At 46.7% G+C, this 27,485-nt stretch overlaps 1 pseudogene; it reads right to left on the bottom strand.

Moving 5' to 3' along the window:
* Positions 1-4,717: 4,717 nt before the first annotated feature.
* Positions 4,718-26,820, bottom strand: LOC127052367 (NACHT, LRR and PYD domains-containing protein 12-like; annotated as a pseudogene).
* Positions 26,821-27,485: the final 665 nt, after the last annotated feature.

Below are 27,485 nucleotides of genomic sequence, written 5' to 3'. Positions count from 1 at the left end.
CCAAGGCTTCCTCCCTGGAGAAACTATCTTCCTGCAGCCCTCCCCAGGCTCAGTCCCAGCAACCAGCCAGGAGCTCCCCCAATGCTCCCCTAGTCTCTGCTAGCAAACCGTCCATGGCCCTACTGTTCTTCCAGGCAGCCAAACCTGAAGTCCTTTCTTCTCCTGCTCCAAGCAGCAACTGACTACTGCTCTCCTCTGCAGCTTCTTTTATATGGCCCCCCTGGACCCTGATTGGCTGCTTCCCTTGCAGCCACTCTAGCCTGCTTGGAGGACCTCTCCAGTGTTCCATGCCTGGGATGGGTGTGGCAAAACCCTGAGATCTCCAGCAGGGGGCCTTTGGGCCTAGTCCATCCCATCACACAAGGCCTATGAAAATCCACTTCCACGTGCAAGAAAGTGGTGGTGGTGGTGTCAGATTTAACGTCCAGTAACTTGCCCTGTAGTCCTAGGACTCGCCCTAAAACATCTTTATCCTCTGCATTATTTTCAAGAATGTCCATTCTCTTTGTAAGATTGTATTGTATGAGAAAGTTGAATAAACACTACTCAGAGTGTAATGGAGCTTTGTCTAGAGTCACAGCACGTGAACTTGTCTAGGCCTCTCCAAGACACTCCTTTTCGATTACAGAGTGGCAAGAAATGCATCATAGTTCAGGTTCTGTTGCAGTTCACAGCTAATTTTCCAAAGTGCTTTAAAATCCATATGCATTGGCAGATTGGCCTGAAAATTGCCAGGTTAGTAGAGGTCTAGGGGGAGAGTTAGTGGTTCAAATTTGGAATAATTTGATCTAAGGGTCGTTAAGATACAGTCTCCCCACCCCTCACACAAATTACCTTGTTTCAAAATGTAATTTTTTTCCAACACTTTTTTTGCACTGCACCAGGGAAGGCTCAGTCCTGCTTCTGCTCAGGCCAAACTCAGAAATACAACCTGTTTGTCTCACTCAAACTTATACCCTGTGTGTTTGGGAGCTCTATCAATCAGTGTGTTAGCAAATAAGCATCTATGAGGAGACTTTGTTCAGGAGTACTTGATAAATTAGTTGTGCGTCAGGCATAATTAGTGTAGCAGCATCTGTCTGGGTACAAGGGACTCCTGTTAGGGTTTTTGAAAATGCCAGGTGATCAGTCATAAACGAAGCCTTCTCCCTGTCCTGAGCCTTTGTTCTCCGCTCCCCACTGGGCAATCAGAGACCTTTTACCTTTCGGAAAAAGTCGGGAGCACCCTGAGAGGAAAAAAACAAGCCCTCTTCTAGCTGCCCAAATGGACATTTTCCCTGAAAAATCTTCTGACAGTGTTGACTGTATTGGATAAGAACCTGGAACCATGAAAAAATGTCCCTGAGGACTCCCGTAGTCCTGAAGAAAGTGAGAGTTCTTTTGCATTAGCACAACTATCACAAGAAATACAAACTCTAAAGGACAGTGTTATTTCTTGAGTCATGATCTTTACTGGACTCCAGCAAAACTGACACAGAAACATACACCTGGGATTAATAAAACGGAGACGGGCACAGGAAATCCTGACTTAGTAGCTGAAGGATTGTGAAAAACTACAAAACCCCTTGTAAATATACAAATAGTGACTGAGCTATTGGAACAGAATGGAAATTCCTGACTGGTTCTTGAGTCTCCCCCCTGCCCTGACAGACTGAACATGGGCAGTTACCAGATCTCTCCATCGAATTCCCACGTCTCTCCCTCTCCTGGGCCCTGGCCCCCTTCCTCCCTCTTGCTCACTCCCCCTACAATCCAAATCCCCCATCAAGGTCAGACCAAAAGCAGAGCAAATCCAGCTCCTACTCCTGTCTCTCACCTTCATGCAGGAGGGTTGGCCCTGACAATCTCTACCTAGTCACCTACCGCAGATGCTGAAATACGTTGTTGGAGTCCCTGGAGATGGCAGGGATTCTCTCAAAAGAGGCAGGTGTCCGTCTGTCCCCTGCACCAAGCTGTTGCCCCAGCTGGGGGCAGGCCAGCCAAGCCAGACCCACAATGGTGCAGTATCTCCCGCTCACAAGCTCTGCTATGTTTCTATGACCAGATCAGATTTTATCTTTTTCCCAGCAGCCAGCTCTGCCTGTGTTTCTTTGGTTACATGCCACTTGGACAAGCTGTGGGGAAAACAAGGAAAGAAAAGGCAGTGTTAATTATCTCTCAGTAACTGTTTGAAAGAGAGGAAACAAAGGGTAGGAACAAATGGTCAGTTTTCATAATGGAGACGTGGACAACAGGGTCCTCCAAGGATCGGTACTGGGACCTTTGCTGTTGACCATATTCTTTAATGATCTGGAAAAGGGGATGAACAGTGAAGTGGCAAATTTTCCAGACAATACAAAATTATTCAAGATCATTAAGTCCAAAGCAGACTGTGAGGAGCTACAGGGGGATCCTACTAAACTGGGTGACTGGGCAACATGAAATTCAGTGTTGTTAACTGCAAAGTAATGCACATTGGAAGAAAAGAACAAGCTATACACCCACAATGATGGGTTCTAAAATTAGCTGTTACTACTCAAGAAACGTCTCGGAGTTCCCTGAAAACTTCTGCTCAATGTGCAGCAGACGTCACAAAGACTAACGAGTATTTTAGAAACCATTAGGAAAGGGAATAGATAATAAGACAGAAAATATCATTAATGACACTTATAAATCCATGGTATAGCCACATCTTGGCTACTGTATCCAGTTCTGGTCGCACCCATCTAAAAAAGGATATAATAGAATTGGAAAAGGTTCAGAGAAAGGTGACAAGGATGATCATGGATATGGAACAGCTTCCATATGAGGACTAAAATGATTAGAGCTGTTCAGCTTGGAAAGAAGATGACTAAAGGGGATATTATAGAGGTCCACAGAATCATGGATGGTGTGGAGAAAAACTGTTTTTTACCCCTTCAAACAGTGCAAAACACCAGGGGTCATCCAATGAAATTAATAGACAGCAAGTTTAATACAAACCAGAGGAAGTACTTTTTCACACAATGCACAACTGATCTGTGGAACTCACTGCTATGGGATGCTGTGATGGCCAGAAGTATAACTGAGTTCAAAAAAGAATTGGATAAGTTCATGGAGGATAGGCCCATCAGTGGCTCTTAAACCAAGATGCTCAGGGATGTGACCCCATGTGCAGGACAATCCTAAACCTCTGACTACCAGAAGCTGAGAGTGGAAGATGGGGTGGATCATTCCAAAATTGCCCTGTCCTATACTCCCCCTGAAACTTTATATGGGTCATTGTCAAAGACTGGCTACTAGGCAAGATGGACCATTGTCTGACCTAGGGTGACAGCTCTTATGTTATATTCTCTGCAGACATAACGCCTGTCGCCACAGTTTCTCTGAGGCACAGTGCACTGCCCACTACTGGGTTCTTTCTCATCTGCCTGCCAGAGCCCACAGGATCCATGTCACTGTCACTCCCCTGCCTGCTGAGTCACTGCTAGCAGGTGCCTTTCCCTTGGGGGAGGGGAGGAGAAGCGCTAGTGCAATCTGTAGCCTGGCCTGTTCCTCCCCACACCCTACTCACCCTGTAAGCTCTGGGCAGGGACAGCAATGTCCTTTCTGCACGTAAAGGGCTGGATTGTGCAGCCCTTGCTCAGGGCGGTGAGCACTTACTGACACGGACAGTCCCATTTATCGCTGTGGGGCTACTCAGCGCTCACAAGGGACAGGGGCTGCAAAATCCAGCTCACAGAATCTCTCCATGGAAGCAGCAAGATCTCAGCTCTCTTTGCTGCAGGGACTCCTCATGCCCCCCTCCCCACTGGCTTCCGTAACACAGCTCTTGAAGGGGGTGAGTTTGCAGCAGCCGTTGTGGGGCTGCAGACTTGGCTGGAAACTACTGCAATGCAGATGGGCGCTCAACAGCCATCTCGGCTGGAGGAAGATCTTAAAGTTTCACTTATTCTTGTATTTCTCTTACAGCGAGTTTGGGGGAATGGGGTTTGTCTGTTTGTTTACAGTAAATGTAGGTGGGCAGGCTCCCATGCTCCAGTTAAGAGCATGGTGCTTGTTCTAAAGGGACCTGCTGGTGTAACCCACCCTTACCTAGTGTGGCTCTGTCCCCCTCTAATGGTTGGTTTACATAAAAGTTTGAGATGGCTACAATGTTCAGCTAACAGATCTGGGTGCTGTAGCTCAGGCAGTAGATAGTGGCTTGTGTGTTTAGATCCAGAGATCACACATTCTATTCCTCCAGCCAGCTACCCTCCCAGGGGAGTCACATTACACTGGCACAGTTACATTTACATCTAGCCACTTATTTCCAAATGCTTGATGTAAAATATAAAGTTTCCAAATCTAAATTGTTCTGAAAGCTGCCTTGAGGTGTCTGCACACGCTCACTTATATATCCCAGAAATAAAGGGGGATCTCTAAAAAACACACATCTTTTTTAAGGTATTTGCTACCCCGAAGCTCCACAGAACCTGCTTCCATTCCTCCCATCTGGCTTCAATCCTCTCTAGTCTTCTTGTCTCTCCTGTCCTTCTCCCTGACTTGTTCAAGCACTTTTCATTTTCCTCTTCAGGAAAAGCCCTATATTATAATCCAACTTTTTTAACTAGTAAAATGATCCCTACCAGTACCGCAGAGGGAGAAGCATGTGAGCCAGTTCCTGGGTTAGGGGCATGGCCAGTAACACGGATTGTAGTAAAAAGGGCTCATCATGACCTTGTGTGACAACCACAGATTAAAGGGGCCCAGCTCTAACTTACACCAGTTTCTGCAGGTTGCAGGCTGGCTGTGTCAGCCCCTCACACAGCACCTTCACTCTGGAATCTTCCACTTTGTTCTCTCGCAGGTCTAGCTCGGTCAGGGTCCGGCTGGTGCTGAGAGCAGAGGACAGCTCCCCGCAACACGCAGCTATGAAATCACGTTTCTCCAATCTGCAAAAGCCAAAGATACACCAAGAGGAAACAATGCTTATCTTTTGCCTCATTCCCTGGTATCAGTGGTGGCTTAAAGGAGATTCTCTACTGTGGACATGCACAGATACATCACAATGCTCCCATTGGCACGACAGGCCCTGGAAGCAATTCCTCTCTACGTGCACCTGTTGCATCAGTTACTATGTAGAAATGTCACTGACATCGAGGGGCCATTTCTAATGAGTTGTAACCACCCAGCCAGGTGTCTGGGCTGGACTGAAATGGCACTAAGGCTTCTACTCTGGGATTTTCATCAACTAAAGAGCTTCACAATCATTTATAGCTGTCTGGGATTGTTGCCTGTTGCAACTGGACCTGCAGAGCTAACTGGACCTGCCAGTGCCTAGAGAGATGGGCAGGCTGAGGAAGAGAGTGGTGAAGGATAAAGTACCAGGGCTGCCTCCATAGACAGTCCCCAGGTAATGATTGTTTCTGGCTCATTTCTTAGTCTTTTTAATCTTTCCCACTTCCTTTTTCCTCTTTTTCTAGTTATCAGGCTTTGTCCCAGGATTAGGTCTTGTGATGATGGTAAAGCGTTATTCTAATCAAACTGTGAAAGTCTCCTATAACTTTGTTCTCCTTCACACTTAGTGAATAAAATAACCCAAGCACCTATTTCAAAATGCACTGCATTTATAGTGTATGAAGTATCATTGTGTGATCCAACTCATTTAGTAACATAACAGATCTACACAGCAGTGGGTGAGCCTCTTTCCCACTCCTTGGGAAGAGTAGGTGTTTTTCAAGAGTTGTTGGTGCATTCACAGCATGTTGAAATCACGATAGTGCAATGGTTACTAGCACAAACTAGAGGAAATCAGCTGTTCCTTACCCTAGTTTCTGTAGTTTGCAGTTGGGATGTTTCAGTCCCTCACACAGCAGCTGTACACCTGAATCTCTGATGGTGTTGTTCTTCAGGTCTAACTCTGTCAGGGTCTGGCTGGTGCTGAGAACAGAGGAGAGATTCCCACGAAAGGCAGTGGTGAGACTGCAACTTGGCAACCTGTAGGAGACAGATATATACAGAGAGCAAAATAACTACTTGTTTGGGCCCCATTCTCTGTATTTCCTGTCACTTATCAACATGTATCTCCAAAGAGATTCCTAATTTAGAGACAATAGTGAGAGATCATTTTATTTCAGTTTAAATATAGACACCCGTGCAGAGCTCTAGGCTCCTAACACATAATTAATACTATAGTCAACCCCCCCTACATCCTTCTGGGAAGCAACCCTCTCCAAAACCCAGGTTAAACAGGTATCTTTTGCAGCATGTCTGGAATATCTGCAGGCTATTTTGTACCACAAATTTCAGAGTCCAGGAGTCCTCCCAGTAAGTGCCCTGCAAGCTGGCCCTTCTCTTTTATAACAAAGGGAACCCAGTTCAAACATCTCAGCTGTGGCAGCCTGGCACAGGAAGAGAAGTGATTTATCAGATGGGCTGGGCCCAGGCGATTTAGAAAACTAGCTGTTACATAAGAATGACCCTACTGGGTCAGACCAAAGGTCCAGCTAGCACTGTGCCCAATCTTCTGACAGTGGCCAGTGCCAGGTGCCCCAGAAGGAATGAACAGAACAGGTCACCATCAAGTGATCCATCCCATCACCCATTCCCAGCTTCTGGCAAACAGAGGCTAGGAACACCATGCCTGCCCATCCTGGCTAATAGCCATTGATGGACATATCCTCCATGAATTTATCTAGTTCTTTTTTGAACCCTGTTATAGTCTTGGCCTTCACAACATTCTCTCACAAGGAGTTTCACAGGTTGACTGTGCATTGTGTGAAGTTACTTACTGTATCTTCTGCTTTTTGCAGTCTGGAGGTCCCTCCCACAGTAGCTGCACTTGGGAATCTCCCAGTGTTTTATTCTCCAGTTCCAGCTCTGTCAGGCGCTGGCTGGTGCTGGAAGCAGAGGAGAGATCCCCACAACAAGCAGCTGTGAGACTGCAATGCCCTAACCTACCCAAGACAGAAACATACAATCACTCCCTGTTTACTGTGGTTCCCTCTCTGTCAGCATCTGCCTGGAAGTGGGTGGTACATTCAGAAGAGACCAGTCAGGGGACTCTAGCAGGATTGCGGGATGTTGGCACCAAAGGCCCCTGTGTGAGTCCGTGTGTCCCTGGCTCTGTCAGTCACTCTGTGCTCCACAAGGGAATGTTCAGATGAACTGAAGGGAGGGGACCAGCATGTGGTGGCATTTGCAATGGACTGGAGAATCTTAAAAAGACACCAAGGAACAGTTCAAACCCTCTCTCAGTGCTGGTATCCTGGTTCCTTTCTGCTCAAGCAAATGAAATCTAAGGTTCTATATGAGCTCCCCTGCCTTTCCCCAAAACGTTCCCCAGTGCATAAAGCTATCAGCCCTGATGTGGGAGCTGAAACCTTCTCAAATGGGAAGACAAGTTACCCTATTTTGCTCAGTCAAACTCTCAGTTATTTATATTGCTCATGATATCGGGGGACTGGGAAGGGCTCAGCTTCCTAGGCAGAGCGTCTGGATGGGGCCGTGGAGGTTCCTGTTGTTCTGCACAGCCTGTTTGGAGGTGGACACCAAATAAGAACCTAAGCACTAGTGATCACTCAACACCATAGATATGATGCACAACCCACTTCCACAGCCTGTCTCTTTAGCACCATTGGGTTCCGTGCTTCCAGAGGGATTTTATGGGTGCTTGAGAAATGATCTTCCTCTTCTCCCTGTATTAGACCCACTTACAAAGGCCAGAAATGGGGTTTACAGTGCCTGTAAAATGAAGGATTTGCAGTGAATCTCATCTAGTGCTCCTTGTAATGTGTTCCATAGCTGGGACACGTGGTCTCAGGGACCAAGAGATCCCAATAAACTACATGCTGTTGTGCTGGCTCCGCAATCAATAAATGCCTCAGAAGGGGGTGGTGGGGAGAGGGTGTTTCTTGGCCTATTGAATTGCTATGGGAAGTTTGTGGTTATAAAGGGTTCAGTCACGGTGGTTAAGTGGCTACATATGAAGGAAGCCTGGGCCTGGATCACAGAATGTATTACTGGCACATCTTGGGACACTCAGGTAAAATCTCCCTTACCAGTAAAATGGGGATAACAGCATTGACCGGTCTCAGAAGAGTGGCCTGGGGATTGAATAAATTATGTTGTAAAGTTCGACCTAAGTGCAAAATGTTGTTAAAGTCCATCACTGGCAGAAGTGGGAATAGATGGCAGGGATTCGTGGCTGCTAGCCCTGTGTTTGTTCCTCTGCTCCATGCTATCTGCAAATATAGGTTCAACATTTGTTACCTTCTGATCCTCTGGGGCAGTCGCTGACAGATTGCACGTTCCTGTAAGCAGCTCAACCGTGTCATTCTTCAAGTCCTTCAGAACCCTGAGCAGTGCAGCATCTGTGGACTCATCGCTCAAATTTATCAGTTTGTTCCAATACCACCTCCGTGGGCATCTCACTCTCATAGTTCTTCATCTCTATTACTGACCATGGCTGGCGTTGGTGGCTCCCCAACAATCGCTGAAGACTGAGGCAAAGAAATCATTTAGCCTCTCTTCAGTGTCCTTATCCTACAATAATTGCTCCCTGTATCCCCTGGAGGCCCAGTGGACCCACTGATTTCCATGCAGGCTGCCTGCTTCTGACGTACTTAAAGAATTTCTTGCTGTTTGTTTTTATAGCTTTGGGTATTTGCTCTTGTCATTTTGCTTCCCTCTCTAATTTGAGGGGTGTGGGCCTTTACAGACTCCGTTATTGCTGCCTCCAGGCAAAATCTAATTTTAATGTCTTGACTTTCGACTGTAGTGCCTTCCTCATTTCATTAAATCTGCCTTTCTAAACATTAGCATCACCATGCTCCCTTCCCTCCCCACCCCCACCCCGAATGTTGAATTTAATTATACTGTGGCCATGGTTACTTAGTGGCTCAAGTATCATTACTTCTCACACTGACTCCAGAGTCTTACTTTGGATGAAGTTGTGAGCACCTTCTCTGCATGTGTCCTCTGCTCCTAACCATTCCAAGAAGCAATCATTGAGGGTGTCAAGAAATTGCATCTCTAAACCTTGCAGTGTGAATACTTGACCATTTTAGACAAGGGTTGCTGACGACTCCCCTTATTCCCAGCTTCTTAGACTTTGTTGTCTTTGATCACTCCTGTACCCTTCACCACCTTTTCTCGACAGGGAGCCCTTATTGGGCAAGGCTGTTTTCTCCACAGAAACAATGGTGACCTTCTCCAAGACCAATATACAAGCTGAAAAATCCCCCCCTTGCAGCAAACCTGATGTCACACAGAGGAGGCATTAGAGAAAACACGCTTCTGCTTGTCTGGAATCCCCGGGGCCCCCTTTGACTAGGTCTACATTAGGTTTTACTGTGAGTTAGTTGATTGCCAACTGATTTTTTGCAGGGGAGGAACTGGAAGCCCTTGTACCATTAGACACCACTTTATGTAAATTTGGGTAGTTTTTATGCAGTTCTAAAGTCAATTGTTTTTGTCACAATATGTTGCCATGTTTTCAAATGAATCAACTTACAATAATAAAACAGGACTGTTTAGAGCCTCCAGGGCCAAAAGTGGCCTGTAGACCACAGGTCTGACTCCACTGTGATCGACAGATCCAATGGTTAGATGTGCCACATCTCCTGCCAGGCCCTGAGGAGAAGGGCCAAGAAGGCAATTCTGAGTCACATCCTGTGATATTGGAGCACCTGAAAGAGAGCAGCAGAGCAGTGCTGACACCAGGGGGCCCTTACATCAGCCTCTGCCTGATGGTGGAGCTTCAATGAGCACTTCTGACCATGGACTGCATCTCTAGTAGTGGAAAATGGTCTTCTCACAGCAGCCATTTTTGATTGGCTGTGACTCTGTAAGCAGGAAGGTCCATCTCAAAGTTCATGGGTCAATGCAACAGTAGCTCCAGGGTCCTGGAGCTGTAGATTGAAGAGTCTTGCTCCAATGGGCTAATTGAGTGTTAAAACAATTCTGTGTGATCTTCCAGCTGGACCTCAGGAATGGGTTTGTTTCTGCTAGAGGACACTATGTTCCTGAGAGAGAATTTCCTGGGTGCCCGGCTGAACCAAGTGATGATGGAGGAGTCTGATCCTGGGCTTAGAGATAACATACTCAGCACATTAGAGCATTTGGTATATCCATGAGAGCCTTATGACTGAGATTTCAGACTTACGATCATTCGCTGTGGGCAGTAATTGAATGTTACTCCATGTCATTACAGGAAGCAGACACCAGCCACAGATGCTGGCGAGCATGTTACATAGAGGACACCCGTAAATACAAAGAGGAAGCCAAATGTTACTTACCCTAGTCTCTGCAGTTTGCAATTTGGATGTTTCAGTCCCTCACACAGCAGCTGCACTCCAGAATCTCCCAGAGAAACATTATCACGCAGCTCCAGCTCTGTCAGGCTCTGGCTGGTTCTGAGAACAGTGGTGAGATACCCACAGCTAGCACCCTTGAGATCACAATTCCACAACCTGCAGGAGAGAGACAACACCAAGCAAACCAATCACTGCCTGAAGAGGACTCATCACAGCTGTTATAGCAGGAGGCCACACCCACTAGCCCCTCTGCCCAATCAGCATAAAAAATGGGCCAGAAGTCCTGCCCTAAACCCTGTCCCAAGACTCATCCCTTGGCCAATGAAAAAATAATGTTGGGTGTGACATCCTGCTTAAGCCTCACTGCTTGCACTCCACCCTGACCAATCAGCACTGAGAACGGACCAGTAATTTCAACCCCCCAAAACCTCTGCCATTGGCCAATAAGAAATAAAGGTTCGGGTAATTCTTCCTCCCTAAGCACCGCCCAGTCCTTTCCACCCACCAACCAGAATTCAGCCTTGGCAGAAGGCTGGCCCTTAAGTCCCACCCACTCAGCTCTCAACCAATCCATCTGGAGGTGGTACTGATCAGCCCCAGAATGGTGCAACTCAGTCGGAGCAGGCCCATCACTACAGGGAGGCTGTAGGGGGAGTCACCTCCCCAGGCAGCTGGGCCAGGCTCAGAGCAGGTGCTGGGAGATTCTGCCCCTCCCTGTCCCAGGCACTAGTTTGGTTGCTCCCCACCGAATGCAGCCATCTGTCTATCTGTTTCTTCCACCAGCTCCCAGTTCTGAGCCTCAGGCCTGGGGAGGAGAGGCACTGCCAGACCTAGCACTGGCAGCATCACACCCACCTTCCATGGAGACCAGGGATCTAAGGGAGGAGATGAGTCTCTTGAGAAAGGAGACTTCTGAGATTTGAGGAGAGCAACCATGTGAGCTTGTTCACAGGGCCTGTTCCAGGGTCCCTTGTGGGGTTATAAACAGAAGTTTGGTTGTGTTCTGTAAATCCCCTGCAGTCTGGGCTCCTGATAGAGCTGCCAGCCAGCTAAGGTGGGAACTATGGTAGCAGTCGGCTGCCCCCCGATTGATTCCTCTCCACTCACAACAACTGCTAAATCCTGCACACATGTCCCAGACCCACCACCCACCAGAACTGGCCCTTGCACAACTTCCTCCATAACTATAGTTGTTTTGAAACTATGTAACTCTACCAAACGGGGAGGGGAGCCCTCAAAGTTTGGGAGAGAAAGAAGGGCTACTGAGGACAGTATAATGGGAGAGACGTCTCCAATTCTGCAGTGGTGAGTACAGTCCTGACTCGGGCCCAGACATTAGAGAGACACACATCCTGTCAAGCACTTTACATAGAGGACATCTGTAAATACACAGAGGAGGCCAAATGCTACTTACCCCAGTGTCTGTAATTTGCAGTTTGAGTGTTTCAGTCCCTCACACAGCAGTTGCACTCTGGAGTCTCCTATATACTGATTATAACCCAGGTCCAGCTCTGTCAGGCTTTAGCTGGTTCTGAGAACAGCAGCAAAACGCCAACAGCTAGTGATGCTGAGGAAGCATCCGTTCAACCTGCAGGAGAAAGCAATGCAGAGAAGAGCGATCATGGCATGTATGGGGCTTATCACAGCTGCTCTGACCGGTGGTGGAGAGAGAGGAGGAGCACTATCAGAAAACCAGGAAATACTCAGTTACAGTACTTTGCATAGAGATTTCTCAAGAAAAAGGGGGCTTGATCCTTTCTCCTGAGCCTTCTGAGTGCACTTTGGGAAGGAATGATGCACCAAGTGATATTCTGGTACACGTCCCCCCCTGAGATAGATAAGGCATGGACAAGAGTCTGCTACGATGTAGAAAGTTGTACAGGGGGTAGGACCCTTGGACAGGGTAGCAAAAGGGGAGAGGTAAAAACTATTTAGATTTTTTGTTACGGCAACAGGCAAAGGAAAGTTAAGAGAGCTTGCGTACTCTAGTTTATCTATAACACACCTATCGCTAAGTCACACAGTGAGCAAGGGACACAAACACTGCAAGTGTTGCACTTCAGAGCCATGGGTGATAAAAAGAAATTGAGGGGCAGTCTGGCCTGCTCTGTCCTTTGTGCTTTCAGCTGGCGAGGTGTCAGAGCACACCCAAGGCACAGGTGTGGCCCCAACAGACACTGCTATTCAAAGAACCTTATGCTCACGGGGAGCATGAGGACCAAGAGTGGAACCCGTGTGGACAATCACTTGAGGAATGAGTCTATACTTATTTTGTCCTCCTTGGGACATTCCCTTTCCCAATGGGAATTTAATACTCAATATTTTCTTTAGTTAAAAAATGTCTACTGAATCAAAACTAATTGCCTGCCTCTTTTTCAGTGATACTGCCTCACGGAATTCTCAGCAGTGTGTGAGGAAGGTTTGAAGAGGATGTTAATAAAGTTTTCCTTCCATCATCCTTATACATTTATATTGTGGCAGTGCCCCAAACCACCAATCAAGATTGCAGCTCCATTATGCTGGGTGCTGTACACTGAGTGAGACAGTCCCTCCCTAGAAGCTTTACATCTAAAAGGCACAAAACACTGGGTTGAGGAATGGGATGTAACATTCACTTCTTTGCATGTGTGGGGATTGGTGCAATTTTGTTAGTCCCATGTTTTCTTGTTTAATTGGGGAGGAGCATAAGTTAATAATAGTAAGTAAGAAGGAAAAGGGGACAACATCTTCATTCCCTGAAGGATCTGTGAGATCTTCTTTTCCAGGAGCTCCAGCAGATACATTTAAAAGTTTACAAGAATTTTTCAGAAGATGTGCAGATGATCTTGATATAGCCATCAATGGTACAAGAAACAGCAAAGCACCACTTTTCGGATACCTACTAGTCTAAGCAACTGGGATCATTTCTTGTTTCTAATAATGAAGGTATCCTGGAGCCAGATTCATACCAGTAATCATCTCCCATCTCTATGTGGGCAAGGTGCCTCCATCAGGGCCCTCCAAATAGGTTTGAATATTTCTATTCCCACCTTGTCACTGGTTATAAGAGCTGCTAACAGATGGCTAGATCTTCTAGCCAGAAAAATGTCTTCTCTAGCCGCACTCTAGGTGCAGATGGCCAACCACCAGGAAGTGCTGGCCAATTTTGATTACCTCACATGGAAATCACACTTCCCATCCTTTCCTTGCCATCATCTGGGAGCTGTTTGAGAAGTACATGAAAGTGGGTTGTTTCTGAAGATCAGCAAGCAGCTATTCCAATTATGATGCCTTGGCTACTGTGCCAGTGCCCGTAGTACTTATGAGTAGAGTCTCATGGCTGATCAGGAGGTCAGACTAGATGATCATATTGGTCCCTTCTGACCTATGAGTCTATGAGTTCAAGTTTTTGGCCAGCCATCCAGACCATGACTGAGGACACCTCTCAAAGGTTTGGGATTGTTCAGTGTCAAACTGATGTTGTCTTTCAAAGCCATGAAGACTCTGCAGCTGCTCTTAGGCCATTCAGCCTGTGCCCACCCATACCACCCTCCCAGTCTGCAAGAAATCAACACTCAACCATTTTTAGAGGCCAGGTGAGGGGTTAGATTTTATTCATTTCTTTAGTACTTTTGTTAGTTTGTTTGTTTTTTCCAGTTTTTGTTTTGTTATTTCATGGTTTGGTTTTGTAGTTGAACTAACAGTTCCTTTCTATCCTGTGTTTCCCTTGTGGGGAGAGAGAGAGAAGAGTGCTCTGGGCCCAGAGGAAAAATACCCCTCGGGGTCCTCCCTGCAGCTCAGAATTCTTACTCACGTTCTCCCCCACCTACAGGACTAGGTCTCACCATCTCTGGGTGGTGTGCAGCGTCTTGGGGAAGGATGGCAGCAATGAGTGGACGATGGAGAACCATGGAAAAGTGGATTTAGTTGGGGTGTGGGTCATCCAGCTGTTAATTCATTAACTAATTACCCTGCTCTGTGTTCTCCTTTGCAGATCTCAGGAGTGTGGAAGTTGCTGACGAGGCAGTGAACAGAAAGCCATGGCAACCCTTCAGTGAAATCAATGGATTATGGGAAGTAGATGAGAATGCACATGCCATGGCAGTGCAACATTTTTCAAAAGAATCCCCAAGGGATCAAAGCAATATTTTTTCAAAGTTGATATGTTTTTTAAATTCAAATGCTATCACGTTATATTTCTTATTCCATTTGTCTTTGTTAGTCCAGGGTTGGGAGTGTTTGGGCTGAAACAGCACCGTGGGACATGGTGGTGGACAGGAAGTGATTGCAAGAGATTGGCTCTGAGCAAGGCTGATGTGATCCCTTGTGTACTGTTGTGAGCATTTGTGTGTGTGGATGTGCAGTGTGATGGAGTGGCAGGTAGCTATGCTGCTGCTGGCAAGGCCAACTTTCTCTAGCATAGATCTAGCCTCAGAGACTGCTAATCCATTCAGCACCCGGCAGAACAACTCGACAGCGAGACCCTGGCCATAGAATTCCTCATCAGAGGGGATCAGAGTGAGCCTTGGATTGGCCATGTTCAGAGCAAAATGCAAGACCATCTTTTTGCCAAAGTCCTTTCCAGTAAGACCACCAAGGTCAGCATGAGATGCAGACAGTGAGGGATGAGAGTGTAAGAAGAGGAGAAAGAGGGGGCTGGAAGTAAAAAGAGACAAGCTGCTATTCCCTTCTCCCACCTCTTCCCCCAAACAATCCCACAACACGAAACCCATCTATGAATTAAGGAGAAGTGAGATCACATCAGGATAGGTGGTTGTTACATGGATTGTTACTCAAGGATACTTACAGGGCTTAGATACCATGATGACAGACATCTTAAAATTCCATACAATGGACAGATCTTCTCTCTAGTCTCCGGAGTCTTTCCTGAGCTCCAACAATTTCTCCTGGCCACACTGCTTACCTCTGTCTCTCTCCCTCATCTCCTCGTATGGTAATTGGGTTAAATGTCATTGAACTGCTAAGGTGACCAATAGCTCTTATGCCAATTCCACACATATTAAATGGAAATTTAAACAAATTCCTAAGTAGTTAGAGGCAGTTGCAAACAGTAGCCATGGTACAGAGACTTGAACTGCTGTAGAATTTCCAGGATAACAGCAGTAACATGGGGATTTTAAAAAGGTTAGTTTCTTACTGTAGTTTCTTTAATTTACAGTTTGGATCCTCCAGTGCTTGGCAGAGCAGGTAAATACTCGATCACTTTGGTTGCCCCCTAAAATGAGAGAACAGAAATTTTCTGCGTTGTTCTCTGCAGACAGATTTTTATTTCCTGAACACTAAAATATCACCTTGGATGTTGTGATCATATACTACACATGAGCTATTTTGCAGTTTCAGTTCATTGCAAATCCCCCAATTAAAAAATGTATCTAGTACATGAAGATGGACCTTAAATGCACAGAGTCAAATAGAATAGGTTTTGCTAAGTGAATGCACCCATTCGTTTTCTGAACCTGTAGTACTCTTGGCCAGATTTACTGGAGATGCACTATCAAGCTATCAACCCCTGCCTCTACTCTGCCAACAATGCCAGCCTTCATTAAGCTTTAATCCAATTCTCTCTCAAATGTTTATCTTCATGTTTTCTCCCACGATGCCTGTATGCATGAGCAGAGCCCACTATAAAAATTCAGACATCCACTACGTTAATTTCCTCCAAATCCCACCTTGAAACTCACCTCTGCTATGAACTGTACAGAACACTCGTTAAATCCAGGCTCCTGGGGTGCTTTCCCCCTGCTTATTACCAATGCTCATTATACTAAACATTATTTCATTGTTACCCATAACAAATGAGAGGACAAGGTAGCTGTTTTTTCATGTGCAAAAACTAAGTTCTTCGGGGCAGGTGCTGTCTTTATTATACTGCTATTGCTTTGCACAATGTGGACCTTCTTTCTAATAGGAACATTCATTTGATTATATTTGAAGTATTCAGAGTATAAGAGTTCACTGGCTGCCTCTCTAGATATATACAATACACCCTCGCGATAATGCCCTTCATATTTCTGATCTTTCAGCTATAACTAACCCAGTCTCTGAATCCCAACTATTGTACAATGCTGTATTTGGGAAAAAAAAAAAAGGCTGTTGTATACACATGCACAATTTTTTTTAATCCAGCATCATATGTTGAACTCAAGAGTAGAAACTAAGGAGTGGGCCCCCACCTAGGCTCCCAGATCCCCAGCCCCACTTTAGCGGGGCTCACAGCCCAGAGCCCCAGCTGCTGCAGGGGCTGACAGTGGACAGTCCGAGCTCTGCAGCCCTGGCTGAATGCACCGAGGTCACCTAAAATCATAGAATCATAGAATATCAGGGTTGGAAGGGACCTCAGGAAATCATCTAGTCCAACCCCCTGCTCAAAGCAGGACCAATCCCCAGACAGATTATTACCCCAGTTCCCTAAATGGCCCTCCTGAGTTTAGCAGGACAATGCTCAAACCACTGAGCTATCCCCCCCGTCCCCAATTATGCTCTGTGGTTGACTCCTAGCCTTAGGTATCATTATGAATAATAATTAATTAATTAAGCTAATGCCTCTATCTAAGGCGACTTCATTAACTTACTCCAGCAGTTTATCTTTCCTTTTGATTGTCCTTTTGCTAGAACAACCCCTTGGCTATAACGAACAAAAGGCTTGGATCCCAACAGGTTCGTTATAGCGAGGATGTACTGTACTCAGGCAGCTAGCCCTCTCTGCCACTTGCCCTGCCACAGCTCAGCTTCGATTTGAATGTGTTAGCGCCATCAGAGCTAGCACGGGTATGGCTACTCAAGCTGGAAGTTACACCTCCTAGCTCCAGTGCAGACCTACTAAGGTACATCTACACCTGGAGCTAGGGGTGTGATTCCCAGCTCGCACAGACATACTCTTGCTAGCTCTCGTTAAGCCAGCAGGCTAAAAATAGTGTAGTCACAGTAGCACTGGCATATTTGTACTATCCTGAGTATAAACTCCCTGTGTCCCGTGGGTATGTACTCGGGCAGCTAGCCCGTGCCACTGTCCAGCAGCCTGTGCTATCACATCTACACTATGATGTTTAGCATGTTAGCTTAATGAGAGCTAGTGAGAGTATGTCTGAATCACATCCCTCACTCCAACTGCAGACGTAGCCTAAGTGAGGAGTTCTCTACCTTTCTTGGGAAATTTTTGACACAAAGCAAGCTCTCTTCCCCCACACAAATCCTTGGTCTCAGCTACACCTCTGTTCATATCCCATACATATAAGATTACAGCAAACATTCAAGTTGCTAAGAGGGCAAGTTGGACAAACAATCAGAAGAAGAAAGGAAGAACATTTTTTGTTAATGCAAACCCAAGAAAGCCTCCATAACTGTACCATAGCTTGCTGAAAGATTAGAATTGCTTTGTGGTGGGTCACTCAACCATTTATTATTTATCAAAACACAGGGGAAAATAATGTTTCATTGGTTAAAGAAAATTTGCATGTTTCTGAGCTCAAATACTTACTGACACAACCACTTTGGTAAGCTATGGAATTCTTCTTCCTCATGGTCTTCAAATCTAAATATACAGTAATGTATAAGAAGTGACTCCAGTTGATGATAATGTTTTACACAAAATGAAAGAATCATTTGATCCATTTGGGTAAATATTTTTTCCCATGTCTCTAAGTTAGTTAAATGTTCCAATGCATTTTTCACAAAGTTTTCTTCTTGGATCTCATACAAATAGTAAAATTCCTCTAGATAGTAACGTTGGTTAATATTTGATGGCAAGGATGAAATAACCCATGTCTTTAAAACTGGCTTAATTTCATGTGATATTTTACATCCAAGTTTTTCATCTTTATCCTTCATTCTGTTTTTATTTAAGAGACCAAACAAGAAGTGCACTGTAATTAAACAACTTGTAGACTGCCCATAGTGTATTAACAGCTCTTTTACGAATCACTGAATCTTTCATTGTTTCTTCATCCTCCTCTAGTACATAGAATAAAGCTGCAAAAAACTCCTGAAATGTTAAGGGAATAAAACTGTAGGCACATTCACAGTCAATGTCTTTTTGAAAAATGTTCTCGTTCAAAAAGAGGGGGAAAGAATCAGGAGTGAAAGTAACTTACAGGCTTACTGGTACTGCTGGAGTCCTGAGGGGGCGTGGCCTCATCCAGAAGAGGCGTGGCCTCTCAAGATTTAAAGGCCCTGGGGAACCAGCTGTGGCTGGGAGACCCAGAGGCTTTAACTTAACCAGGGGCTCCCAGCTGCAGAGGTGGCTGGGAGCCCCCCGGGGCTCAGGGGCAAATTAAAGGGCCCAGGTCTCTGGCTGCCAGGGGAACCTCAAGCTTTGCGGGGCTGGGGCAGGGATTTAAAGGGCCCAGAGCTCCTGCCGCTGAGGGAAGCCCGGAGCCCTTTAAATCCTGGCCCCAGCCCAGCCGCCAGAGCCATGGCTGGGATTCAAAGGGCTCAGGGCTGCCTGCAGCTGCAGGGAGCTTTGAGCCCTTTAAATCTCAGCCGCAGCCAGGATTTAAAGGGCTCTGGGCTGCCCGCAGCGGCGAGGAACTCTGAGCCCTATAAATCCCAGCCCCAGCCCAGCCGCTGGAGCCGCGGCTGGGATTTAAAGGGCTCTGGGCTGCCCGCAGCTGCAGGGAGCTTTGAGCCCTTTAAATCTCAGCTGCGGCCGGGATTTAAAGGGCTCAGGGCTGCCCGCAGCCGCAGGGAGCTCTGAGCCCTTTAAATCTTAGCCGCGGCCAGGATTTAAAGGGCTCAGGGCTGCCCGCAGCCGTGGGCAGCCCAGAGCCCTTTCAATCCCCACCGTTGAAGTCGATGCGGTCCAGCACGGCATACTGGCTCCTGCCGGTACACCGGACCAGACCGGACCGACTTACTTTCACCTCTGACTGTATGTATGTGTATGAATGTGTCACAAATAATACAGCTGCAGCCTGCCACCGACCAGCAGTGACCCCAGCAACGAGCCCCTGTGGGCAGCTGCTTGCAGAGAGCCAGCAGGTGCCGCTGGGCTGGGTCTGTCAAGGAGTAAGTAACCAAGGCAAAAACCACAGCCAGCCAGCCAGCCAGGGAGCCGAGGGTGGGGGGAAGGGGAAGTCATGGGTGAATGAAGGACAACTGGAATAGCTTTCATGAAATATACAAGATATTTAGAGAAAGTTTTGTCAGTTTCAGCCTCTGCACTCTGCAGGCAGGCAGGACAAAACAAAAAGAGATCTGAGATTGTACCCGATGTCCTAAGGACATTTCAGGTGTTTAAATCAATATATTAAGAGGGTGGATTGGAATGAAAACTACTATTTCTTTCAAAGGAGGCACAATAATTTCCCTGAATATTCAGTTTTCCCCTCCAATCTCTCTGTGATTTTGTCTATGGAGGCTATTTGCTTTCCCTGTGAAGCTTTAGTTGCTTTAGCAAAATTGCTTTGCCCAAAATAAACCCTAATCATCACGACACATCTTTCCACCATGTTCTCCATGTTTTTTGTGTTTGTTTTTTTTAAACAGTAACATTTCAAAGAGGATCTGCAAGCAGTTTGGACATCACAACCATGATCCTCTGCTGGGGAAGGAACGGGATAGATTTGAACTTAGAAATCGTTCCTGATTTTTATTGTGTTTAGGAGATCCCCTCATCCCGGGGGCAGAAAAGAACTGCCCCTGCCATAGTCACACCCACCCAACAATAACTGGGAGTGAAATTAACAAGGATGCCAGAAACAGCTTCTAACTCTGGGCACTGAACTGCACAGGGAACAGCTGAGTTTAAACTGTTCTTTTGCTGGCAGCAGCAGCAGGCATCCCAGCCACTGTCCCTACTGTAAGCTAGAGCCTAGAGGAAAACCTCTGCTGGGGGGAGGGGGAAATGGGGAGGAATGCAGAGCCTTGTTTGCAGCCTGGCTGGAGGAGGGGGAGAGAGGAGAGGAGAAACCAATGTGACAGTGAGTTTTCCCCTTCCACCTGCTTTTATTAGCTCTGGATTTAAGCTGTGCAGCCAAATGCTTGTATTTGTTGGGTATATTAGTATTGGAGAGATCCCCTCATCACCCAGGGGCAGAAAAGGATTGCCCCTGCTATGGTCAAACACACCCTCCCCTCGATCCCCTCCCCCCAGCCACTGTGAGTGAAATTAACAAGGATGCCAGAAACCTAGCCCTGGGGGCTGAACCATCAGAAAACAGCTGAGTTTAAACTATTCTTCTACAGGGAGCAGGCTTCTCTCTCCCTCCCTCAGTCAGTCTCCTTTTCTTACCCGTCCTCCGTACCGGCCTGTACCAGCTTACTTTCACCTCTGGAGAGAATCTACCTGATCCAAGCCATACTTTTTGATTTCCTCTTCCTCAAATAGTATCTTCTGCTTCCAGATTCCATCAACAGCCAAGGACCAAAGTCTCCTCAGGCTAGCTTGCATGTGTGGCTTTGAACTGCTGCTGGGAGACTGGACTAAACTGAAAAGATAGAGCAGGTACACTTCAGTGAGTGTTTTTGAAGTTTGTGCAAGATCTTTACCCCTTTCCATCTGTTATTTCAAAACCGTGCAGATGATCCAACATACAATGGGGACAAAGCACATGGTGAGGAGAATTTCATTTTCACATACAAAGTTAAAGGCTGCTGTTGCTTGTTTTTCATCTCTGAAGAATTTGTTGAACTATTCATCCCTGTCTTCCTTGGAAAATCCCAGGATCTCTACATAACGTGGATATTCCAAAAACTGCCTGAGTTCCTCCAGAGCAGTTGGTCTTGTAGTGATTATTAAGTAGCATTCAGAAAGAACTGTTTTCCTAAATAAACTGCTCAGTACGATTTCCACTGGCTTCTTCTCCCAGGGATCAGAACACAAGTTATCTTCTGGCTGATCAAAGGAAAATCTCAGTTCATCGAAACCATCAATTAAGAACAGAAGTTTTTCTGTATTTTCCAGAATGTGTCTAATTCGGCCACTATTATTGGGACAGTGTTTTAAAATCATGTCAGCCATGTTTCCCTGTTTAGTAAGAAGGTTCATTTCCCTACCATTTATGTAGAAAACATAGTCAAACTCCTGATAGAGTCTTCCACCTGCCCAGTCCAACATGATCTTCCTTGCTGTCATTATTTTCCCAGTCCCTGCAGCTCCCAGCAGCACAACAATTTGCGACGTTTGTCCATCTTCGTCAGGTTTAAATAAAGTATCCATAGTAACTGAAGAATGAGCTTGTTCACTCATGATGTCTGCATGTCTCCGTCTCACTGCCATTATTTCATGTTCTCTCTCCTTTTCATGACGATATTTGTTAAAAATAATCAGCTTTGTGTATCTGCTGTTTAGATTCACATTCTCACTAAGACGAGCGTTCCTGTCTTTTATTAGTTGGTACTTTTTTTTAATATGTTTTCTATACTTCACCTGTAGTCTAAGACAGTGACAGGATGCTTTAGAAATTCAGAATAAAGATATATCTACACAATAAAACTTTTAAACAATAGAATGATAGTACCTTAAATGTATTAAACCTCATCATAAAGGACCCCCAAAACTATTTAACTATAGCGTGATCCTGTAACCCTTGCTGAAATTGCCCATGTGAGTAAAGACTGTAGGAATCACTTCACCCACCCCTGAAATACAGCCACCTATAGAATGAACTGTGTTAACACTGCACAGTGTCCCTTGTAACAAATGAGGACACAAAGTAGGGAAGAATGTCACACCATTTAACACAGCAATGAGAATGCAGGTGGGAAGATTGTAAATGCACAAACTAGAGAAGTTGCTCAGGACACAGGGGATTTTAGGAAGTGCTATAACATCTACGACCATAAATGGGGATTTCCAATTTCTGCCTCCCTTAGACGATGGTACCCTGCAGCAGCGTAGGTCCTCCAACACCATCCTCGTGCAATGGTTCTGTACTGACTCATCGAGTAGAGTTCCAATTAATCACCAGCGCCATTCTCTGCAGCACCTGGAATTTTTCCTTGAGGTCCCCCATCCATTTCCTCACCTCCCATCCAGCTTTGCTTAGCTTGAGTGAGCTGAGATGATCGTCAGAGAGGTCATTTGTTATTCTACGAGTAGACAGAATTTAAGTGATCTGTTTTCATGCCTCTAATCATTGCTAATAACAAAACATTTTCTGTTAGAATATCACATACCTTCTGCAGATGTTCCTGGTGTCTGACTGGGACCCAAAGTTGAAAGAGAAATCGCATGTGAGCATCAGTGTAACAGTATCACAGAGTGTGTCATACAAGTGAGAAACCTGGAGATAAGTAATTCCTTCAGGGATCTGGGCTTTAATAAGCTTCCCCAGGAATCCCCAGGAGCAGACAGACAGAATTTCTTCACAGGCATTACTTCAGTGAACTCTGTTAATAATGGCCACCACATACCTTGCTCATTGTTTGGCCATTCTATGTAGCCATTAACACAGGCTTCACTGTCCCCTTTTCTTTAGATGTCTCACGTATTTAATGTGATGCACACACAAAGCTGTCCCCACCCATCCAGGCACTAAGGATAAACTCAGCACTGGTGACACCCTGATGCAGGAAAGCTATTTTTGACCTGTTGGGGTTGAGCAAGAACTGTTCTTAAGGCTGGCATGTTCTATTGATTCTCACCACAAAGGTGAATGTTTCTGAACAGTCTGGTAAAATTCCTTAGCATCAGTTTTGAGAAATCAGATACAAAGGGAAGTTTTTCTACTATAAGAAATTATTCAGCTGCTCATTTAGAACTTGGCAACAAAAACCAGCATGTTAAACAGGTATTTGTTCTCAGTGACACTATGTCCCTTTGCCATGTTTAGATATATTTCGTTTAGAAATAACAAAGGTGTAAGTGCATGCAAGTCATGCACAGTACCCAGTTCTCTAGGCTTGTGTAGATTTTTAAACAAATCATGCACAGAGGTGAAGAACTCTACGTAGATGCACTATAGGGCAACTAGATAATCATCCTAAGTAAAATATTGGCCAGATCCCAGGGTCTAGCTGAGCAAACTGAACTGTTCTAAGTTACACTAGCAGCACTGTACCAGGATTGCTGGAGTTCACTGCAACTCTAGCTATGCCCCTAAAATATGCTGTTGATGGCTATACCAGACCCTCTGAAGCGCCCTCCTGGAGGCCTTGTGGCCCTGCCACACCCCACCCCAGAAAAGGGCACTAGAGAGGGTCCTCTAAGCTGCCTAGAGTGGCTGTGTGGGAGACAGCCAATCAGGGATCAGCAGCCTAGTATAAGAAGAGCTGCAGGGGCAGAGGACATTTAGTTCCTTGCTGGAGCTGGAGATGTGTGACTGGCTGGTGGAGCTGCAGAACCTTGGACCGAGCAGTGCTGCCAAAAGCCAGGGAGAGTGAGAAAGGAGGAATCTGAGCTGGTTGCTGGGACTCCATTAGAAAGGCCCTGAGGTAAGGGTGAAGGTGACATGGGGAAGTGGCCCAGGGAATTAGAGAAGTGGTGTGACATAAAGGGAGATAGTGGATGGCTGCTATCTACAGGGTCCCTGGGCTGGGACCAGGAGTAATGGGCAGGCCTGGGTCCCTCTGTTAGCCACTGGGGGGGTGGCCTGGACATTGAGGCACCACAGAGGGGGAACTGAGCTGCAGTGGCCCAGCTGGAGAGCTGTGATGAGAAAGGCTGAAGACCTTGTCTCCAGGGAGGGAGCCCAGGGGCACTGCTCTATCGCGGAACAGGGATAAAGTGTGAGAGTGCAGGCATGTGCACTTGGCCAAAGAGGTGCTTGCGAGAGATGAGTGTGCCCCATCAATTAACCCTGTGCCAGGGCAGGAATGAGGTGACAGAACTGAGTAGATCAGAGAGATTCCCAGCTGCCTGCTTGAGGCAGCTTTGCACTGCCTAAACAGAGCAGCCAGAGGCATGGCCAAGATCTGGCCTGCTGTGTTTATATAATAAAAGTATTATGAACATGTCCCATGTCCATACATTATGAACCCCAGGGACAATAAGTCAGGAAATACAGCAAGAGATAAAGGGGCCCGTGACAGCAATCCTTAAAATGGGGAAATCCATAGATATGGCAGTAAGAGCAATGCTATTAATAGAGAATCTACCCAGTCCCCTACACTAGAAAAGAACTGTATCCTCGGCTACTTGGACATTTTCAGGCTTCCTTAGGCAGGGCTGGCACTTCCATTTAGGCGGCCTAGGCAATTGCCTAGGGTGCCAGGATTATTGGGGGGTGGCATTTTTCCAGGGGCGGGGGTGGCAGGCGGCTCTAGTGGACCTGCCGCAGGCGTGCCTGCAGAAGGTCCCTGGTCCCGCGGCTATGGTCCCGCGCGCTGGTCCCGCGGCTCAGGTGGACCTGCCACAGGCATTCCTGCGGACAGTCCGCTGCTCCCGCAGCTCCGGTGGACCTCCCACAGGCACGCCTGCGGCAGCTCCACTGGAGCCGCAGACCAGTGGACCGTCCACAGGAATGCTTGTGTCAGGTCCACCTGAGCCGCGGGACCAGTGCGCGGGGCGGCGAAAAGGCCGTGCACCTAGGGTGCTAAAAACACTAGCACCAGTCCTGTCCTTAGGATTTGGAACCTGTTCCCTTTCTTAGTTTGCTGTTGTTCCTTCTGCACCTGTTTCAGGGAATACTGAAGGAGAGAGGCTGAGATGTTGCAGTTACTATAGGTTTTCTTACCTTTCTCTGTGAGCTTCGCAGCAGCATCTCTCCTATTGATGTGGGTGAGAACACAAATAGCTACATTCACTGCACCATCCTCACAATAGAAGGTACACAGCAGATCCACAAGTTTAAACCGAGTGTTGGCCTCCTCCAGCTGACATCTGGGGATATTCTCTCTTCCATCATAATCAATATATGATAATCTGTGTTTAAACCTGTCAAACTCATCTGCCAAGAGGCTTTCCAGTATGTTTAGAAGGCTGTCTCTTAGATTCCTCTCTTTCGCCATCATTGAATATCATACATAATCTGAAAAATGTAGGAGATTAAAACTAAATTCTTCCTTCTTTAATCCCAGACCCAGCATAGCAAGTTTGTAAACAGGAGCTGCCACTCACCGGTATTGTAGGCACAGTACTCACTACTTTACCAGTCAGAGACAGACACCTGCAAGAAATGAAAAGGCAGCAAGAGGCAGATGAATTACTGAACCAAACCACTGCAAAGAGCTGGATAAAACTGACAAAGTCAGAAACTTCTGTGACTCATACTTGGTCATTTTCAGGGATCTTCAAGGTTAGTGAAGAAGGAAGATCAATACAAAACAATTAGAAGGGGGATTTTGACAGAGTCAAATCCTTGAGAGTGCATCTACAGTGCAAAATTATTTGGCAACATTTAGGTACATACATGAATAGCTACCCAGCATGGGTATCAATAGCAGGGTAGAGGGTGAGGCACAGATTAAGCCAGGAGAATAAAGAAACAGCTGAAGAGGGTGGGCCAGGGTAGATACCTCCCTGTTCTCTACCAGGCCAAGAGTTTTAGCAGTGTAGTGTCCCTCTGGCTCCCATTTCTGAAGCACTTCCTCACTGGTGGGAAAGCAGCAGGGAAAGGCTGCCAGCTCCCCACTGCTGGAGCCCTTCCCCTCCACAGTACCAGGGTCTGGCAGTGGGGAGCAGCAGAAGCCCCTCTGCCAGAGCCTTTCACTGGCATGTAGCTACACACTGCATGGTGAACATGATGTGCTTTTCAGTGTGGTACAGTAGAACCTCAGAATTACGAACTGGCCAGTAGGCAATCAGGCAGCATCAAAAACAGTACAGTGTTTAAACATAAACTACTAAAAAAAAAAAAGGGGGGAAAACAGCATTTTTCTTCTGCATAATGAAGTTTCAAAGCTTTATTAAGTCAACGTTCAGTTGTAGACGTTTGGAAGAACCACCGTAATGCTTTGTTCAGCGTTATGAACATTTCAGCGTTACAACAACCTCTGTTCCTGAAGTGTTGGTAACTCTGAGCTTCTCCTGTACATGCCGCCTATGCTAGTGTATAGTGTACGTAGCCAGGAGATCACAGTTGGGGTGACAGATTCTCAGGAAAAGGAGACTACACAGCAATGTACTAGCACACCTCGACTCTGCTTTGTGAGGGTGCTAGCAGGAATCAGCCATTGGAACCGCTGGCATCTTATTGCATTACCAGGTGGATCTCCAGTACACCCCAATCGCTACCCCATGACTGCACCTGTGAACAACACCCCACCTGTTCCCCACAGAGCCTCCAGCCTGTTCTCCAGATCCTTTGCCTGGTGTCAGGGTTGGGGAAAGGATCCCAGGTCCTAGCCACACACCTCTGCACAAACACCAACCCTGCCTGCTAGAGGCTGAGAGTTACCCCCGGAACAGACACCGCACCTAACAATAACATTACCATCATAAATAGCCCAGGCAAAACCAGACCCAGGTCAGGATCTCCCCCAGCACAGAGCAAAACAGCCCCTCCCCTCCCCATGCATGGCTAGACACACACCATCTCCACCTCTCGCCTGTGCTTGCAAGCCGTCTCCCCGCCTTGAGTCAGCCCAACCTGTCAAGGTGTAGGAGGAGCTCAGACTGCAGGTCAGTTACCTGGCTCGGTCCCTGCCAGCTCCAGGCTGGGCATGTGCAGGAGTGACCTGGCTCCAGCAGCTCCCTCCCAGCCCAGGGTTCATTTCTGTTTCTGTTCTCAGCTTCCCACTGGCCTCAGCCCACCCCCGCCTGCTCATTCTCTCAATCCCTTCCACGGCTCAGAGATATCTCTGGTCTTGGCTGCGGCTCAAGAGGGGGAGGGTGCCAGCCAGCCAGGGTGTGCAGAGTTTGGGGGCAGGGAGTGGAGATGGGAAGAGGATGGAGCTGTCCAACCACAGACAGATGTTCTTCCTGCATTCCTGAACGATGACCTTAGGACTTGACAGTTCAATAGATCCACCCTGACACAAGGCTGAAGGTGCTGGCAGCTTGCCCTGTCCTTCTCGGGGCTGTTTGGTGTTGGTATTTCGTCCCGGCTGTACACACTGGCGTGATGCTTAACAATAAGTTGGGGAAAAAAGTTTTATCATCCCTCTCCAGAAAGTTGTCCACATTCAGAGTGACCACTAGGAGGTATAAAAAGAGTTAAGAGTCTGTGTAAACCGGAAATTAATCCAGTCTTGCATTCACTCCAGCCATGGTGTGCTGGGTCTTTCTAATCTTGGGGAAGGGGCGGGAGTCCAGGGTGGTGGAGAATAGCGGCTGAGTAAGGAGGGAAAGGCAGGAGCTATAGAGGAGGAGGACAGGAGCTGGGGGTAGTGGGACAGGCAGGAGGTGAGAGA

This window comes from Gopherus flavomarginatus, chromosome 5, assembly GCF_025201925.1.
Source record: "Gopherus flavomarginatus isolate rGopFla2 chromosome 5, rGopFla2.mat.asm, whole genome shotgun sequence".
NCBI classification, from domain to species: Eukaryota; Metazoa; Chordata; order Testudines; family Testudinidae; genus Gopherus; species Gopherus flavomarginatus.
This window is presented reverse-complemented; position numbering and strand designations above follow the sequence as displayed.